The sequence below is a fragment of the Lutra lutra genome, chromosome 12 (assembly GCF_902655055.1).
Source record: "Lutra lutra chromosome 12, mLutLut1.2, whole genome shotgun sequence".
Taxonomy (NCBI): Eukaryota; Metazoa; Chordata; class Mammalia; order Carnivora; family Mustelidae; genus Lutra; species Lutra lutra.
The window spans coordinates 72745803-72765295 of NC_062289.1; the positions used below are offsets into that span (position 1 = coordinate 72745803).

General features: G+C 41.9%; 1 protein-coding gene across 12 annotated transcripts in view; it reads right to left on the reverse strand.

Annotated features, from left to right (window-relative positions):
- The window catches only part of MTMR3 (myotubularin related protein 3), a 147798-nt gene extending 135973 nt beyond the window's left edge, over nt 1-11825 (reverse strand). For 7 of the 12 annotated variants that reach the window (XM_047698361.1, XM_047698370.1, XM_047698369.1 and 4 more), the window contains exon 1: nt 11595-11825. The gene's annotated coding sequence lies outside the window, so the exon portion shown is untranslated. Of the gene's footprint in view, nt 1-11257; nt 11356-11594 lie in introns of those variants that run through there. The other 5 variants (XM_047698372.1, XM_047698371.1, XM_047698368.1 and 2 more) reach the window with 2 other exon arrangements.
- Nucleotides 11826-19493: the final 7668 nt, after the last annotated feature.

Below are 19493 nucleotides of genomic sequence, written 5' to 3' on the forward strand. Positions count from 1 at the left end.
AAAAGCAAATTGTAGAAAAGCATGTATACTTTGATCCTATTAGAGGGAAATTTTTCAATCTAAATATTAATTGAAAACAACTATCAATAGGGGACTAAAACTTTCCTATTCACACAACTGAATAAATGAAGTAAACACATACATATTGATACAGATAAATTTCAAGCTCTCAAATTGCAGAATACATATACTTAGGTATCATACATATCTGAAACACATAATACTACAAGTTAAATACATCTAACTATAGGAAGAATATAAGAGCAAGGGCTAAGAAAGATAAATCATCTCTGGTTAATTGAAACAGGATCTAGGAGGAGAGCAAAAGGGACTCCAATTATATGATATTTAAATTTTAAAAACAAACATCCAGGCAAATCTAACAAGACATCAACCTCTATTAAATCTAAACCAACATCTATTAAATACATGACATTTGTTAAATTATTCTTTGTGTTTTTCCAAATTTTGGAAATATTCAAATTTTACTTTTAAAAAAGGAAAGGCAGAGGCGCCTGGGTGGCTCAGTGGGTTAAAATCTCTGCCTTCAGCTCATGATCCCAGGGTCCTGGGATCGAGCCCCACATCGAGCTCTCTGCTGGGCGGGGAGCCTGCTTCCCCCCCCCCTCTCTGCCTGCCTCTCTGCCTACTTGTGATCTGTCAAATGAATAAATAAAATCTTTTAAAAAAATAAAATAAACAAAAATTTAAAAATAATAAAAAAGGAAAGGCAGGTATGGAATTTAAGAACAGAGGAGAATGGGCTTTGTAGACTTCTACAGGGTATTTTCTTTTCACAAGCTTATTATTTACTATAAAACTTCTAACTGAAAAACTCCATTAACTTATAGTAGTACCCACATTTATTACCTTGATTGCTCTTCAACTTTAATCTTATTCTTTAAAAAAATAAAGGGTAGATAATTACAAATGTCCTACCCCAAAAATCTAACATTTAATGTGCAGGAAAAAAAAACAACACAAGCTGACAGGCTCTATCTAATCACTTAAACTCTAAAGGATATATTATATAGATCTTCCTAAAATATCACTAGTATATAAATTTACAGTGGCTCAACTCTAAGCTGTACATTAACAACAAGACCCCAGTAAGACTACATTGTCATAATGAAAGCAATTTATCTAAATATCCTCCAGTTCAAATTACATGTATAAAATCCTATCACCTCTTTGTTGCTCTAATCCCACTTAATATTTAACACACACACACACACACACACACACAGCTATAGAACTTGCTCAAGTTCACACGGCAAGGCAGCAGGAGAACTGGGAATTAAGGTTGAGCCCTGTGTTTAGGGTTCACAGAATCTGATTTTTCTCTTCAAGGCATAACTCATAATTCTCAATCAGCTCATCAGGAAGAAAATTAGATGAAGCTCTTCTTGTGTGTAAAGGTGATCAAAGCTCAGTCTCAGTCACAGTGTAGTTTACAATCACAAAGTTCAAATCTGCCACCCTGCTTAAGAACTGGAGCCAGTTAACTACCCACTTTCTCACTGGTAACTACGACTTAAACCCTCTTAAGACACCCAATGAGGGGCACCTGGGTGGCTCAGTGGCCTAGGCCTCTGCCTTCAGCTCGGGTCATGATCTCAGGGTCCTGGGATGGGCGGGGAGCCTGTTTCCCCCTCTCTCTCACTGCCTGCCTCTCTGCAAACTTGCGATCTCTCTCTCTGTGTCAAATAAATAAAATCTTAAAAAAAAAAAAAAAGAAAACTAAAGACATCAAAATGTACTTTAAAATAGCCATTTTTCTTAGTAAGAGTAGTACATGCTCATAGAACACTGGAAAACTACAGAAGAACATGAAGCAGAAAACAGCATCTCATACGAGCTCATATCATATCCCACCAGCCAAATATTAATCATTATTAATATTTCTATTCCTGTGGGGGGCCTGGGTGGCTCAGTTAAGCAGCTGCTTCAGCTCCAGTCATGATCCCAGGGTCCCGGGACAGAGCCCTGCTTTGGGCTCCCTGCTCAGCGGAGAGCCTGCTTCCCCCTCTGCCTGCCGCTCTGGCAACTTATGCTATCTCTCTGTCAAATAAATAAATAAAATCTTTTGAAAAAAAATTTTTTTTCTATTCCTGTCTTTCCAGGGTCTCTCTTATTTACAAAAGTGTATTAGTTTACCTTCTGAACAGGATTTTAAGTACAGCAGAAAAGGGAAATAACTTACTAGTTCTTTTGAAGACTAATTTTCTTCAGTGTTTTCTAAGCCAAAACCATGTGTGTACATGGAACTGGAGAGAATGAGACAAATCAGAGAAATTCACCCCATGGCAACCACTGAGTCCATATTTCAAGAACCATTATATACCCAAAAACTAATGCTTCCTTCTTAAGTAGCAGCCTACTACATAAATATCTCTCTCTCTCTCTCTCTCTCTCTCTCACACACACACACACACACACACACACACACACACACCAGTCTTGGCAGTAGGAGGAACACACATAGTAAAAGGAATTAAATCAAGACTGATTTTTTTTTTCGGTCTCTAAACTATCCTTAGGAGAAGGTAAAATATCTGAAAGGCTGGGAAAAAAATTTAAAAATTAAAAAAATTAAATACCTGAAAGGGTGATGTAAAATTAATCACCCCTCCCACAAAAATATGCTCTGTGCACATCAGATGAAAGAACTACAAAAAATTGTAAATATTACTTTTACAACTTTATAACTTATTTACATGTGTAAATAAAGATATAAGAGTTTGAACAGTCCAGAAGTATAGACACCTTAACTCTGTACCAGATAGTACAAGTGCTAGGGAGAACAGCCATCCCTACTTCTGCAGGGCTCACAGTCTACCTCTTTAAATATGATGTCAAACACTAGGCATGTGGCCTCAAAGGAACAGAAATCACATCACTCATTAAATTACGCTCTTAATTCCTTTGAGTCTAAGAAGATATGTGAAAGCACCTTATAAATCATGCTATGTAAGGTAAAAAGAAAGCACTAAATTATCTCATTTCTTTTAACTGACAAAAAAATAATCACGAGCTGCTCTTTCCACAATCTCTAAGACCTCAATATTATCTTTCTCTGACAATGAACCATATGAAATAACTGAAATTAAGTTTCCCACGATGGGAGTAGAAAGGGAGATTCATTTTTCTGGTACAAAAAGCACCATTTCCCGATTTCATAACATATGGTAGGGGCGGGGGGGGGGGGAGGCACAAATCAAAAGCAACTTATTCAAACTTAATTTAAAAAGTTACTTTTTAATCTAAGATTTATCATGGAAAATTTCAGCCCAATAAAGCATTTTTTTTTTAACTTATAGGTTCAGGCTCTTCCAAATGGAGTTAGAGTGACAGGTTAATTGCGGTACTTTGCAAGCAAAGGAAGCAAGTAGCAATTATTCATCCCTTCCCTCAGTTTCTAGGTTCTTAGAAAATAGGGATGTGTTATAGCCAAACTGCTTTCCGTAAAGCACATACTTTTTAAAATATACCCTACACAGTATCAAATCTTCATATCTAAGAGAAGTAGACTACTTAAGACTGTTTCCGTGATTTTCCCTTTTCAAATTCAGCCACCTCAACAATGACAAAAAGTATCAAATACTTTCAGCAAGGTTTATATGTTTGCCCTTACTGCAGATATAACTCTCAAAAGCATGGCACGCTTTAAAGACTATCATAATCCAGTTAGACTGGACCATCTGCAGAACGAGAGGAAATGCCCAAAATCAATCATAAAGACCCAACATTAAATTTTACAAGTCTAAAACAGTGACATTAAAAAAAAAAAAAAAGTAATATACCTAAAGGTATACCCCCAAACACTCCACTGGGGTAAAGAAAAAAAATACTTGAACTTTATTATTTTTTTTAATTTTATTTATTTCAGAGAGAGAGAGCGCTAACGTGGCGGGGGTAGGGGGTAGCAGAGGGAGAAGCAGACATCCTGCTGAGCAGGAAGCCTGACTTGGGACTGGGGGTGTGGGGGTGGGGGGGTGGATATCAATCCCAGGGTTCTGGGATGATGACCTGAGCCAAAGGCAGAAGCTTAACACACTTAGCCACCCAGGTGCCCCACTTTATTTTTCTCATCCTTGTTAATTTTCTTTGTTTATATTTTATAAGGTACATAATAACCAGTTACTATCCATATTGTTTGTAAATTAAATACTTAAGGGTGAAGATTAATGCTCAAATTTTTTTTTTCCACTGAGATGATCAAAATTTTGGAGATCACTGGCCTGATGTATTCTGTCACTGCACTTTCATTTTTACCCACCCCTTTCACAGAGTTAAACTGCAGAGGCTAAGACCTGATGCTGAAAAAAAACAAAAGGAAAACTATTCCCAAACTATCTTAAACTCCCACCAACAATTTAAAAGATAATAAATCACTAGCAAGAATAATAGAGAACTGAAAAAAAAAAAAAAGAAGAAGAATAGAGAACTGGACACTAACATACTATTGGTGGGACTTTTTTTTTTTTTTTTAAAGATTTTATTTATTTATTTGACAGAAGAGAGACACAGGGAGAGAGGGAACACAAGCCAAGGGGAGTGGGAGAGAGAAAAGCAGGCCTCCTGCAGAGCAGGGAGCCCAATGTGAGGCTCGATCCCAGGGGGATCATGACCCAAGCCGAAGGCAGACGCTTAATGACTGAGCCACCAAGGCAACCCGGGTGGGACTTTTTTTTTTTTTTTAAAGATTTTATTTGACAGCATGCACACCTGCCAAAGAGCACGAGCAGGGGGGCGAGGCAAGAGAAGGAGAAGACTGCCCACTGAGCAGGGAGCCCTATGTGGGGCTTGATCCTAGGACCCCAAGATCACGACCTGAGCTGAAGGCAGACCCTTAACTACCTGGGCCACAGGTGCCCCCTGGGAATTTTTTTTAAAGATTAATCCATTTTAGAGAGAGAAAGAATACACACAAGGGCACACAAGCAGAAAAGGGCAGGGAGAGGGAGAGAGAATCTCATGCAGGCCCAGAACAGAGCTAGACATGGGGCTCAATCTCTTCACCCTGAGATCATGACCTGAGCACAAACCAAGAGTCCCAAGCTCAACCAACTGTGCTACCCAGGCACCCAGGGTGAAGCTTTAAAACAGACATCCTATTTACAGGGCACCATGAGTATATTCAAATGTGAAATGCACAAACCCTTTGACTGTATGAGCCCACTTTAAGACATTTAGCCCATGGAAATAACAGCACAATTGTATAAGAAAAAGTCCTAAAGATTTTATTTATTTGACAGGCAGAGACCACAAGTAGGCAGAGAGGCAGGCAGAGAGAGAGGAAGGGAAGCAGGCTCCCCACTGAGCAGAGAGCCTGATGTGGGGCTTGATCCCAGGACCCTGGGATCATGACCTGAGCCGAAGGCAGAGGCTTTAACCCACTGCGCCACCCAGGTGCCCCAAAAAAGTCCAATTTAAAAAATTAAAATACATTCAAAACCCAGGAGTTCATGACATCACTGGTTTTTTTTTGTTTTTTTTTAAAGATTTTATTTATTTATTTGACAGAGAGAAAGATCACAAGTAGGCAGAGAGGCAGGCAGAGAGAGAGGGGAGGAAGCAGGCTCCCTGCTGAGCAGAGAGCCCGATGTGGGGCTCTATCCCAGGACCCTGAGATCATGACCTGAGCCGAAGGCAGAGGCTTAACCCACTGAGCCACCCAGGCGCCCCCATGACATCACTGTTTTAAGAGAAAAATTGAAAATGTCCATTAACAAGGAACTGTAAATTATGACACATCCCTATCACTGAACAGTAAATAACCATTAACAGAACATCAATTTGACATGAAAAGTTGTTCATTTTGAAGTTTTCAATAGATAATGTATAAGAAAAAGGGAAAATACCAAACATTACTCTAAGTGGGATCATGGGTTATCTCTACTTTATTCTCCTGAGTTATCTCAAGTCTTTGTTTAGTAGGATCCTCCCCACCCCACCACTACCACCACACTGAATATGTACTTGTAGCTTTCACAATCAGAAAAAACAATTTCAGGGGCACCTGGGTGGCTTAGTCCGATCAGAGTCTGCCTTCTGCTCAGGTCATGATCCCGGGACCCTAAGATCAAGTGCCACATCCAGCTCTCAGCTGGGCAGGGAGCCGGTTTCTTCCTCTGACTGAGGTTTGTGCTCTCTGTCCCATACACAAGTAAATAAATAAAATCTTAAAAAAAAAAAAAATCACAATTTCATTTTGAAATTAAAAATTAGACTAAGTTGGGCAGCTTTCACAATCAGAAATAACAATTTCAGGACTGCCTGGGAGGCTCAGTCAGTTAAGCATCTGCCTTCAGCTCAGGTCATGATATCGGGGTCCTGGGATAGAGACCCAAGCCAGGCTCTCTCCTCAACGGGGAGTCTGCTTCTCCTTCTCCCTCTTCCTCTGTATGTTCTCTCCCTCTCTCACTCTCTCAAAAAAATAAAAATCTTTAAAAAATAAAAAATAAATAAAAACAAATCACCACACTTACCTTACCCTATGATGTTGCCACCTGCCATTTAGAAAACACAGGCCTAAACTTCACCCAAAATGTAAACTCCTTCCACCACCACTTTAAAAAATGGGTGAAATCTAGCAAATCTATTCCAAGTACAAATTGTGAGACGTCCCAGATCCCTCTCTGAAGTTTCTGCTACACTGAGAGGATTCCTTGGATTTTTTTTTTTTTTATATTTAAGTACTCTCTGCAGCGCAACAGGGGGCCCAAACTCACAGCCCTGAGATCAAGAGTCGCATGCTCTTCCACCTGAGCCAGCCAGGTGCCCCTGTAACTATTCCTACTAACAGACAGGTTGCAAGTGCTGAAAGTTTCTCTAGACTGAGTACAGTAGTAGAAATCTTTTCTGTTACCATATTAGTGACATTAGTAAATTCTACACTTGAGAACATGTAATAGGTTTACCACTACTCCACAAGCCAACTCTTCCAAGAAAATAAAACAGGACTCTAATATAGTATCATACCCCTACATTTTCAGATTGCTTTCCATATGCACCATTCCACATTTGATCCTCCCTGACGAACTGAGATGAAGTGTTACTCTTCCTTTTATTAATGAGGGAATTGAAGCTGAGAACACTTACATGGCCTGCCAGAAACAACACAGTTAACAAGGAACACAACTCAAGTTTGAACCGAAGACTTACCTGTCTACCCAGTCTCATGTTACAATTTCCATGGTGAACATCTGATACAAATATGAACTTAAGAAGTATGTTAAGTTTCTAGATATGAGGGGCACTTCGCTGGCTCAGTCAGTATAGCATGGCACTCTTGATCCCAGGACTGTGAGTCAGAACCCCACACTGGGTATAGAGCATACTTACTTAAAAAAAAAAAAAAAAAGTTTTTTAATGTCTAGATACAAAAGTGAAAATGAAAGCCTATCAATATGGTATCAAAATAAAGATTAAAAACAGCAATGAATGTCAATTTTGGTAGCCTCTAAAATTATCAGGAATCCTAGTTCAATCCAATATGGATTTGATCTCATACTGTGTCTTAAGTGAACCTTTTACTGATTATACAATTACATATAAATTTACCATAGAAAATTACAGAATTGGGTGGTCTGTAAGAAACAACTGGACACATAAATTACACAAACTTCCCCAAAACATTCTTAAACTTGCGGCTTCACACTAAATTATGAAGTTCCTTATGTGAAATCCATTTTGATTTCAACACTAAGAGAATTACAACAGCTAAGTGTGTTGTTTCTGCATAATACTTGCAACATGCACTCAATTTCCAGTGCACTTTTGGACAATGTCTAAAATCTGTAAGCTAAGAGTAGAACCCAAAAATGTTCAAGTTTAAAAAAAAAAAAAAGGTTCATCTACCTATATAAAATAAATACCAAATAACAATTACAATTTACTGAAGATTCGCAGAGGAACGCCTGGCTGGCTCTGTCAGTAGGGTACATGACTGTTGATCTTGGGGTTGAGAGTTCAGGCCCCTTGCTGGGTATAGAGCTTACTTTAAAAAAATGAAATAGTTCTTAAAAAAAAATTTTTGCAGAATTAGGATGAAGAAACTACTTGAGATCAACAAGTATAGGCCTTTAATTGTATAGATGAGAAAATAGAGATCCAGAGAAGTGATATTCCTAACAGCAGTCATAGTCAATTAATGACACAATCTCTGCCAATCTACAGCTTCCCATTATTCTAAATGTCTCTGCATCTAATAAAGTCACTAAAAAGGCCATTATACCTAAAAAAAATAAAACACATTCAAGACCCAGGATAGTTTACAATGACAGTCCTAGGAGGACAAAATAAAAAAAAGAAAGAAAGAAAAAGAAAAACCTTCTGTTTTCTAAAGATGTTATTTTTAAGTAATCTCTATACCCAACATGGGGCTCAAACAACCCTGACATCAAGAATCACATACTCGGGACGCCTGGGTGGCTCAGTTGGTTGGACGACTGCCTTCGGCTCAGGTCATGATCCTGGAGTCCCGGGATCGAGTCCTGCATGGGGCTCCCGGCTCCGCGGGGAGTCTGCTTCTCTGACCTTCTCCTCGCTCATGCTCTCTCTCACTGTCTCTCTCTCAAATGAATAAATAAAATCTTTAAAAAAAAAAAAAAAAAAAAGAATCACATACTCTACCAACTAAACCAGAGAAAAGCCCCTAGACCACAGAACCTCTTGAAGGAATCCCAAAGTTCTAAACCAAATGAGCTAAAAACTGGCTTTCTGATCCAACGCAAGGTATCAAGTGGGGTGTTTCTTTAAGATTTTATTTATTATTTATTTGAGAGAGAGAAAGAGAGTGTACGCACAGGGGCAGAGAGACAGAGTCCCTGCTGAGTGGGGAGCCCTATCTAGGGCTGGATCCCAGGACCCTGAGTTCATGACCTGAGCTGAAGTCAGAAGCTTAACCAACTGAGCTGAGCCACCCAGGCACCCCCTCAAGTAGCCTTTAATAACTAATGTTATCAACCATCACAACTTCTTTCCCCCTATCTACACTATTCATTTTCTCAACAAATATCTGAGAGCACAGTATATGCTGTGGGAACTATGCCAGACACTGGAGACACCCTGAAAACAAAACAGCCTCTGGCTCTCAAACTGGACAGTAGAATACACTTCTCTAAAATACTATTCCATGATTTGACAGGATATTTACCAAACTCCTTCACTACTCTACATAACTATGATTTTTTTTAAGATTTTGTTTTATTTATTTGACAGAGATCACAAGTAAGCAGAGAGGCAAGCAGGGGGCAGAGGTCCGGGAGGAAGCAGGCTTCCTGCTGAGCGGAGAGACTGATGCAGGGCTCAATCCCAGGACCCTAAAATCATGACCTGAGCCGAAAGCAGAGGCTCAACCCACTGAGCCACCCAGGTGCCCCAACTATGACACTTCTCCCAATTCTTCCAAACTTATAACAAACTTCACAACACCCCCTCTGCAACATGAATACTTCTTGGGTAATTCACCATTCTGCTTTACCACAGAAGGTGTTAACCATAACTTACAACAGATTTAAAAACTGACTTTACTACTCCTCATGGCCTGGGGCAAATTTCAAGAACTTTTCATAATGCACAATAAATCTTCCGGGTGCACAACCCTCATCTCAAATGACTGCTAACTCACCCACCCTACCCTCACTTTACTAGATACCTGAGTCAGCTGGTTTAGGAGCAAGTATGTTGAGATGTTGGGAAGCACCTTCCATGGACCTCTTTGTGAGCCAAAAGTAGACCTACTGCTTCTCCCTCTCCTTTTCATTCCTCTAGATTCTTTTATGTATCTCTAGATATACCTCCAGTCAAGCAGCATCTAATTTTATCACATGTGTTCCCAAAGACTGGCACAAATAACTTCTAGCAACAAATCTAATTCCTCTACCTAAATCCATTATATTTTAAGAGATGTTCAATCTTCAGTTTTAAATTTCCCAGGCTTCCCCTTCTTCCCTATCAAATTCTTAAAGCTCTATAAAGAACTAAAAGCACTCTCAGAAGTCATAATTAATGGGAACCTTATGGAATACCAAAGGTGACCTAAAGCTGACTTTCACAGGTTCACAAACCTGGCTGACCAGAATCATTCAGGGAGCTTCGTGAGGATGGATTCCCAGGCCCCACCCTCAAAGATTTTAATTCACCAGATCCTCCTGAATGGAGTTCAGGGCAATCCATACTATTTCTGATGACCATATTGAGATAACCACTGAACTAAAGAACCTAGCCTACAACTTGAGAAAGAGGGGTTCTCCTATGGCTTGCTATTAACTATAAGTGGGTCTGCACCACTGTGCTGGTCACTTGAACTTCTCTGGGTCACCTGAAAATGAGGGAGGTAATTACAGCTGAAAGAGGCCTTCATAGGCAGCCAATCTAAAATTCTAGAATCCTCCAAATTTAGTTTAAGATCACGTACCGTACCAGGCTTACTCAAAACTTGGTCATTTTGTAAGCTCTTCTACCCACCCAAGTCACTGGCCCTAGAAGGGAAGACTTTTTGCATGCCACCAATCCACCTTACTGGGGTCTCCCAGTAAAAATAACACATATCATGTCTCTGGCCCTACAGAAACACCCTTTAAAAAGGAGAAAGTCCCTGTCACCTCTCCATGTAGAAATCACAAACGTTTTACATTAAAAAAAAAAAATCATGTAATTCAACCCAAGCCTTCGATAGCATCACCATTCAAATTGTGAGAATAGCTAAACCTCAACTAGAAGAGTATAAACATTCTTTTTTCATTATGAAAAATTAGGTTGTGAGATAAGCAGAGTGGATGTCAAGATATTCAATCAGTCAAGAATTCAGCCTCTGACCGGAGAAGACACCTGCACATCAATAAGTAACTGAAGACCAAGTGCAAAACTCAAGCAAGATTATCAGACCCCGAGAAGTTTATTAAAGTGCCATAAAATTGATCCCATTATTTTGAGGTAAGTTTTCCAGCCCAAAGTACAAGCAACAATATTATCGCAAGGGTCCTAAGCCGCACTATTTCCACCTGAGAATCTCTCCCGGAGCTGTTTGACCAGTGTTCACTGAACTCTCAACCGCCTCCGAACCATCCTTCCCACCCAAGTACTACCAGGTCAGGAGGATGCCCGGCTGCACAGTCAGTCGGCCACTCCTCCTTCCCACAAGTCCCGGGCCCGCACCGCTCGCCCGGGGGCTCTCCTGGCCCCCGACCTCGGGCCTCTCGCCACAGTGGACTCCCACAGACCCGGTCGGGCGCGATGGAGGCACACTCACCTCCCAGGGTCCGCGAGCACTTGTCGGGACGCTCCGGGGGCAGCACTTCACAACCCCAGCCCCATGGGCCCGTCCCTGCCAGGTTCGGGATGGCCGCCCGGGACCCCGCCTCCCCCTCGCCGAGCCCGGCCGCTACGCTCCCACTCCCCACGCCTCCCTCTGGCGGCCGCGGCCGCCACCCAGGACACTCGTCCCCGGGCCACGCACGCTGTCCCCAGCCCCCCACGGGCCGCCGCCTCCTCAGAGGGTGACAGCCACTGCGCCGGGGCCGAGGACGGCCCCTCCTCCAGCCCCTCCTCACCCCCAGAGAAAGGGGAGGGGGGGGGGGCGTTCTTACCGGGCGGCAAGACATGGCGAGGCCCGCCACGGCACGGCCACCTCCGCCACCCCACTAGGCTCCCAGCCAGGGCCGGCGGGGGGCAGCGCCTGAGCCGCTGGAGCCTCTCGTCCGGCTGTTCCTCCGCTGCCGCCGCCGCCTTCTCACAACCACAACAACATGGCGGCAGCGGCCACACAGAGCGCGCTCCCGACACTGAGCCGGGCCGCGAGCGGGGGCGCGCGCGCAGGCTCGGGCCCTCAGTCCGCGGTCTGGAGAAAGAAGGCAGGCCTTCGCGGGTTCGGCAGAGGCGGGGCCCAGGCCGGTGGCCACGCCCCGGTGGTGGGCGGGGCTACAGACCAGCAGAATGCCCTCCGCGGGAAAGAGCCGCTCAGGTGGAGAAAGAATTAGAAACAGGTGGAAAATAGACAAGGAAGAAAACCAATGATGGCCCTAAGATTTGGGGGAGGCATCTTTTCCCTGCCCTATAGCCCTGAGCAAGACAAAGCCTCACTCTACTTAACCAGTACAATGGAACAACAGTAGTATTTTTCCCCTGTAGTTACGGTGAGGCTAAAACTAATTTAACATAACGTATATAAGTATTGTGTGCTCAAGGCTCTCAGAAATACAATTTCAAACTGCTTCAGCTGAACCTCAGCTGCAAGAAATGAGTTTTCAAACACACAAAAATTGTACCCTACCCACAATAGCCTGCATATGAATTCTACAAGCCAGAATGGAATTATTTTAGGCCCTTAACAGAGTAACTTCTTCAGAGTTGCATTTCAACATTATACCATTGACTTTTCTGGAAAATAGCTAAGAGAACCAATCAAATGAAATCTGTGTTTGCAATGTTATATTTTTTAACCCCACAGCACTCTCTGCAATTATTTATCCATCTTTCATGTTTGTGTTTCTATCCCATTCCAATGTAAAAGCTACTTTAGAATAAAATTCTTGTTTTGCTCACTTTATCCCCAGCACCGGGAACTGCCCATAGGAAGTAGTAGACAAATGTCTTTTTTATTTATTTATTTTTAGATTGTATTTATTCAGAGAGTGAGCGCTGGTGGGCTCCCGGGGCTTCGGATTGCAGGAATAGGGGTGAGGAGCAGAGAAAGAGGGGGAGAAGCAGACTCCCCTCTGAACAGGGAGCCCTTGCAGGGCTGGATCCCAGGACCCTGAGCTCATGATCTGAGCCAAATGCAGATTTTTTTTTTTTAAGATTTTATTTATTTATTTGACAGAGAGAGAGATCACAAATAGGCAGAGAGACAGGCGGGGGTGGGGGGAAGGCTGCGAGGCTCAATCCCAGGACTCTGGGATCATAACCCGAGCTTAAGGCAGAGGCTTTAACCCACTGAGCCACCCAGGCACCCCCAAATGCAGATCTTAACTGAGCCATCCAGGTACCCCTGAAATTTCTTAACAGCTACTATTTAGTTATACAATTCATCTAATTGAATCTTCACAGCTTTAATAGGCAGATACTATTATCTCCATTTTACAGATCAAGAAACTACAGCCCAGAATAAGATGCACTAAAACAAAATTCAAACCCAACCCCAACTGACAACAAAAATTACCCCTAAAATAGAATCCAAGTAAAAAAAAAAAAAAAAATCACATTAGAATTCAAAGTTAGGAACGGCTTTGCTGTACTCCCATAGAATGAGGTATGCTTCCTTTCTGATAATTAGTGTTATGCAGCTAATTGTGTATCTTTTCACCTTGGCTTCCCAAAACCCCAAGGCTAAATCTGAAGTTCAGTGGTAGCCCACTGTTGGCCCTTCCAGTCTGCATATTTTTTTTCCTTTTTCTTTTTAAGATTTTATTTATTTATTTAACAGAGAGAGAGAGATATCACAGGTAGGCAGAGAGGCAGGCGGGGGGGGGGGGGGGGGGAAGCATGCTCCCCGCTGAGCAGAAAGCCCCATGCGGGGCTCGATCCCAGGACCCTGAGATCAGGACCTGAGCCGAAGGCAGAGGCTTAACCCACTGAGTCACCCAGGCGCGCTCCAGTCTGCATACTGTGTTTCTCTCCCGCCTCAACTTTGCCCTTTTATTTATATTTTAATGTCTTGATTTCCCCTTTCCGTTACGATTATAGCCTTTACCGAATGAGAGAGGAAACAGTAGGTACATAGAATAAAAGAATGACAAAACACACACATACACACACACACAGAGTTTTCTCACCTGTTTTTCCAATCGTCTGATAAAATAAGGCTCCCATCAGGTTTGACCTCTCTGCAAAATCTGCTTCACGGGCCTCTCTGTTCAGGCAAAGGCTAAAGGATGGGTTTCTATAGTTGGGTGGCCTCTGATTGGATTGAAGCTAGCACCTGACTCCAGAACAGCCTGCCCATTGGCTGGCTAGCTTCCAATGAGGTGTGGCTAGGGGCAAAGATTCAGCCAATGCAACAGCTTCCCTGAATCCACAGGTAAAGAGGTGCCTTTGGCGTACCGGTTGGTTTAATGTTTTAGGCAGAATATCATTGTTATTTGCCTTTTAACTTGGGTTAAGGAATTTTAAGCTGGGTCCTCAGCTCGTACACAGGACAGGGAAGGAGTTTCTCTGTGCCCATGAAATCGCTATTTGTGTCTCCTCGTTCTCATAATAGCTAACATGGATTGAATCTTAAGATGTGCTGACGCCATATGAGTGCTTTACGTGTGTGTAATGTAATCTTAACAACCCTAGGCGCAGGTATTGTTACTCTACCTGATTTTACACAGGAGGCAGTATAAAAGCCAGAATTTGAACCCAGACAATTCCGATTCGGAGAGCATGCTTTTAAGCTTCAGCTACGCGTCATCCCCACCACTGCCCACCTGCTTTTCATTAAGCGGACCTTAGTAAATTGTCTTTAAATAAGAAAGAGAAAACTGCTGCGTGGCCTTGAGAACTCACTTCAAGGAGAAAAGCCTAAAAAAGGAAAAATAATAGAAAACTGCTTTGGGCCTAAAGATGAATTTGAATCCTGGCCCCTCCACATACTTGTTCTTTATTACCTTTTCTATGCCTCAGTTTCCTCATTGGTCTTCTGGGATCCTAATCACTATTCGGCTCACCTCACAGAGGTGTGTAAGGTTCTTTAAGGTAATGAGTTTGAAAACCTTTTGTAATTTATGGAAAGCCAAACTAGTGCATGGGATTCCTCTTGGGCTTTGGCTGAAAACAAAGCCTTAAACTTTGTGCAATGAGTCAAGAAAAGAGAGAGAAACCCAATCCAGGCTCAGTGAGGGCTCCTCACTGCCCTTTTTCTCATGTGAGGTGCCCTCCTCTACCTGCCTGACCTCCCTCCCCTCCTCCTGCTACCCTTTCAGCCTCCTTCCCCCCCACCCCTGCTATCTTCAAAGTTGAAAATGGTCTTCCAGCTGTTCAAGGACTCTTTGAAGTAGCCTAAGACAGATGGAAAGGTTGATTGATAGAGGCCTCCTGAGGTCACAAAGGGCCCCTGAAAGGAGGAGTCCCTCCAGTACCTCCAAATGCAGCCTTTCCAAAGCTAGATCCTGCTGCTTCATAATAAAAGTAACTTCTTCCGTGAGCTCTTTTGTGAGGATTATCCCCAAAGGGTTACAACTCCAGCATCTCCTTGGCCTCCTCACCCACCTAGCAGACAGGGATAACCGGGGGTCTCAGATTTGGAGGAACCGGTTGCCCAGGGTCAGCTAGAAACTAGAATTGAACTCAAGTTTATGTGATTCAACATCTCCAGGGATTTTCCAGTGTTCACATTGTACCCTGAGAGCTGGGGTGGATCAGCTCAATGACAATTCAGCATAGAGCAGTGGTCCTCAAAGTGTGGCTCACGAATTTCTTTGGGGTCCTGAGATTTTTCAGGGGTCCATATGGGTCAAAATTATTTTAATAATAAGAAATCATTTACCTCTTTTTTTTAACCATGATGCCATTTGCACTGGTGATACAAAAGCAGTGGTAGGAAGATTGCAGGCACAAATCAAGGCAGTGGTACCACCTGTATTAGAAGTCATGGTAGTCTTCACTTAATGTGCACCGGTAGTAAACAAAATGCCAGTTTCACTTAAGAAGATCCTCAAGGGGCGCCTGGCTGGCTCAGTCAGTGCAGCATGTGGTTCTTATTCTTGTGGTTAAGTTCAAGCCCCACCTTGGGTGTAGAGATTACTCAAAAATAAAATCTTAAAAACAAAGAAAAAAATAATATCTTTGAGAAAACAGTAAAGAAAGATCTAATTTTATTATCTCTAGACTTTTGAATACAAGTCTTTTTAATATCCTCTATGATGAAATGGAAATTACACATAAAGCACTTTTTAAACTTTTTACTGAAGTAAAATTCACGTAACATAAAATCAGCCATTTTAAAGTGGCCAGTTCTGGGGGGCCTAGCTGGATCAGTTGGTGAAGCATGGGAGTCTTGATCTTAGGTAGTGAGTTCAAGCCCCACATGGGATGTAGAGATTACTTAAAAAGAGAGAGAGGGGAAAAAATAAATTTAAAAAATAAAGTGACCGGGGCCCTGGGTGGCTCAGTGGTTTAAGCCTCTGCCTTTGGCTCAGGGTCCTGGGATCAAGTCCTACATCAGGCTCTCTGCTCATAGGGGAGCCTGCTTCCCCCTCTCTCTCAGCCTGCCTCTCTGCATACTTGTGATCTCTCTCTCTCTGTCAAATAAATAAATAAATAAAATTTAAAAGTGCATTAAAAAAATAAAAATAAAGTAACCAATTCTGTGTCCTTTTTTTTTTTTTTAAGTAATCTCTATAGGCCACATGGGGCTTGAACTCACAATTCCGGGTTCAAGGGTTACATACTCTGCGGCACCGCGGTGGTTCAATCATTAAGCGTCTGACTTGGGCTCAGGTCATGATCCCTGGGAATGAGCCCTTCATCGGGCTCCCCACTCTGGAGGAAGCGGGGGAACCTGCTTCTCCCTTCCCCACTCCCCCTGCTTGTGTTCCCTCTCTTGCTGTCTCTCTCTACGTTGAATAAATAAAATCTTATTAAAAATAAAAAAGTTATACACTCTTCCAAGTGAGCCCTGGCCAATTCTGTGTCATTTAATACATTCACAGTGTTGTGCAACACCTCTATCCAGTTCCAAAACACGTTCATAGCTCTAAAATAAATCCCATACCCGTTAATAAGTTACTCCCCACACATAAAGCACTTCTGCTATGTGTAGAAGCAGAATGGATGTTGCAAGGGAAAGCATTTATATGATCTTTGAGTTGCAAGCTAAACTAGCCTCTTTTTTTTAAGGGGAGGGAGGAGTGTAAAAAGAAACCCACTATTTTTACTTTACCTGAAAGAATGGTCAATATATGAACTACAGTTTTTTAGATTTGGGTATTTGGCAAACTTTTCTCAAAAATGTATGAAATGAGGGGTGCCCAACTGGCTGGGTCAGTGGAATATGCAATTTGTGATCTTGGGGTTATAAATTCAAGCCCCATGCTGGGTGTAGAGATTACTTAAAATCTTTTTTTAAAAATGTATGAAATGAGTTGTCATGTCAAGTAAAATAACTGCTAGTATTTGTTACAAATTATAGCATTTCAGATTAATTAGAATTTTGGAAAATTTGAGGGGCACCTGGGTGGCTCAGTCAGTTAAGCATCTGCCTTCAGCTCAGGTCATGATCCCAGAGTTCTGGGATTGAGCCTTGTATTGGGCTCCCTGCTCAGTTGGGAATCTGCTTCTCCCTCTCCCTCTGCTCCTCCCTCCTGATAGTTCTCTCCTTCTCTCTCTCTCTTACTCTCTCTCAAATGAATAAATAAAATCTGAAAAAAAAAAAGAGAGAGAGAGAAAATTTGAACATCCCACTATGAATTTGACAACTTCCCAATCCCTAACATCTTTTCTACTCAGATGGGTAGTGATATTTAACAAGTGGATTTTTGATATTGTATCATGAACTGTGCTGACAACTGGAAGAGCTGCATAACCCAGTGAACCAATATTTTCCAAATGACCAATGCATGATGTTACCGTATCACATGCATGAATAAAAAATCCTTTCAAGGGGCGCCTGGGTGGCTCAGTAGGTTAAAGCCTCTGCCTTTGGCTCAGGTCGTGATCCCAGGGTCCTGGGATCGAGCCCCGCATCGGGCTCTCTGCTCAGCAGAGAGTCTGCTTCCTCCTATCTCTCTCTGCCTGCTTCTCTGCCTACTTGTGATCTCTGTCAAATAAATAAAAAATCTTTAAAAAAAAAAATCCTTTCACAATGCAAGATAAACCAATGCATTTTAGGAAAAATTCATTCATGTGACTTATGCAACTAAATTTGAAGAAACTTCCACTTACGTTTTAGTGTAGGATCAAAAAAGAATCTGCTCATTTATCTGAATTGTATGATGCTGGATTGTCCTCATGTACTTCAACTAAAACAAATTGCCACAGACTGAATGCAGAAGCAGATATGAGAAAGCAGAATTTTCCTATTAAGTCAAACTTTAAGGAGACCTGCAACTGTGTAAAACGATGCCATTCTTCTCACTAAAATGTTTATTTTGGAAAACATATTTTTCATAAAGATATGTTGGGGTACCTGGGTGGCTCAGTGGGTTAAGCCACTGCCTTCGGCTCAGGTCATGATCTCAGGGTCCTGGGATCTAGTCCCACATCAGGCTCTCTGCTCAGCGGAGAGCCTGCTTCCTCCTCTCTCTCTCTCTGTCTCTCTGCCTACTTGTGATCTTTCTCTGTCAAATAAATAAATTTTAAAAAAAATTTTTATATAAAATAAAATAAAGATATGTTATTTATGTCAACAGGTCATGGGTTTATAATTTTTTTTAAAATCATGCTTTTTTTTATGCATTTAAAACAATTTTTTAAGTAAGTTGTACAGATCAAGAGTCCCATGCTCTACTAACTGAACAGGTCAGGCACCCCCAAGTCAAGTCATGCTATTTTTGTAAATTAATATATAATATAATATTTTGTCAGTTTTAGGGGCGCCCGGGTGGCTCAGTGGATTAAGCCACTGCCTTCGGCTCAGGTCATGATCTCAGGGTCCTGCGATAGAGTCCCACATCAGGCTCTCTGCTCGGCAGGGAGCCTGCTTCCTCCTCTCTCTCTCTCTGCCTGCCTCTCTGCCTACTTGTGATCTCTCTGTCAAATAAATAAATAAAATCTTAAAAAAATATATTTTGTCAGTTTTATTTCCTAACAAGATAAATATCAATTGACATAACTTACATAAACAAAATCTCTTTAGGGTCTTCAATAATTTTAAAGAAACTAACAAGTTTGAGAACCACAAGTACAGAGTATTCATTGGTATTTCTCAAATGCAAAGGCATTTTTAGTCCATACTTGGATTTTTTGTTTAAATAGTTATTTAATACATATGGTAAAATATAGCCAACCAAATTCAGTCATCACAGGTATCGTTGCTTGGGAATGAGGCTAAATTTATTTATATAAAATTATGGGGGGCGCCTGGGTGGCTCAGTGGGTTAAGCCGTTGCCTTCGGCTCAGGTCATGATCTCAGGGTCCTGGGATCAAGTCCCACATCGGGCTCTCTGCTCAGCAGGGAGCCTGCTTCCCTCTCTCTCTCTGCCTGCCTCTCTGTCTACTTGTGATCTCTGTCTGTCAAATAACTAAATAAAATCTTTAAAAAAAAAAAATTATGGGGGCGCCTGAGTGGCTCAATGGGTTAAGCCGCTGCCTTCGGCTCTGGTCATGATCTCAGGGTCCTGGGATCGAGTCCCACGTCGGGCTCTCTGCTCAGTAGGGAGCCTGCTTCCCTCCCTCTCTCTGCCTGCCTCTCTGTCTACTTATGATCTCTCTCTGTCAAGTAAATAAATAAAATCTTTAAAAAAATTATGAACTGATTTAAGGAAAAATATGAAGTGTTAAAAAAAGAAACAAGCCCAGAATGAAGTCATTGGCCCCGAACAACAGAAAACCAGACTGTATTACAGTT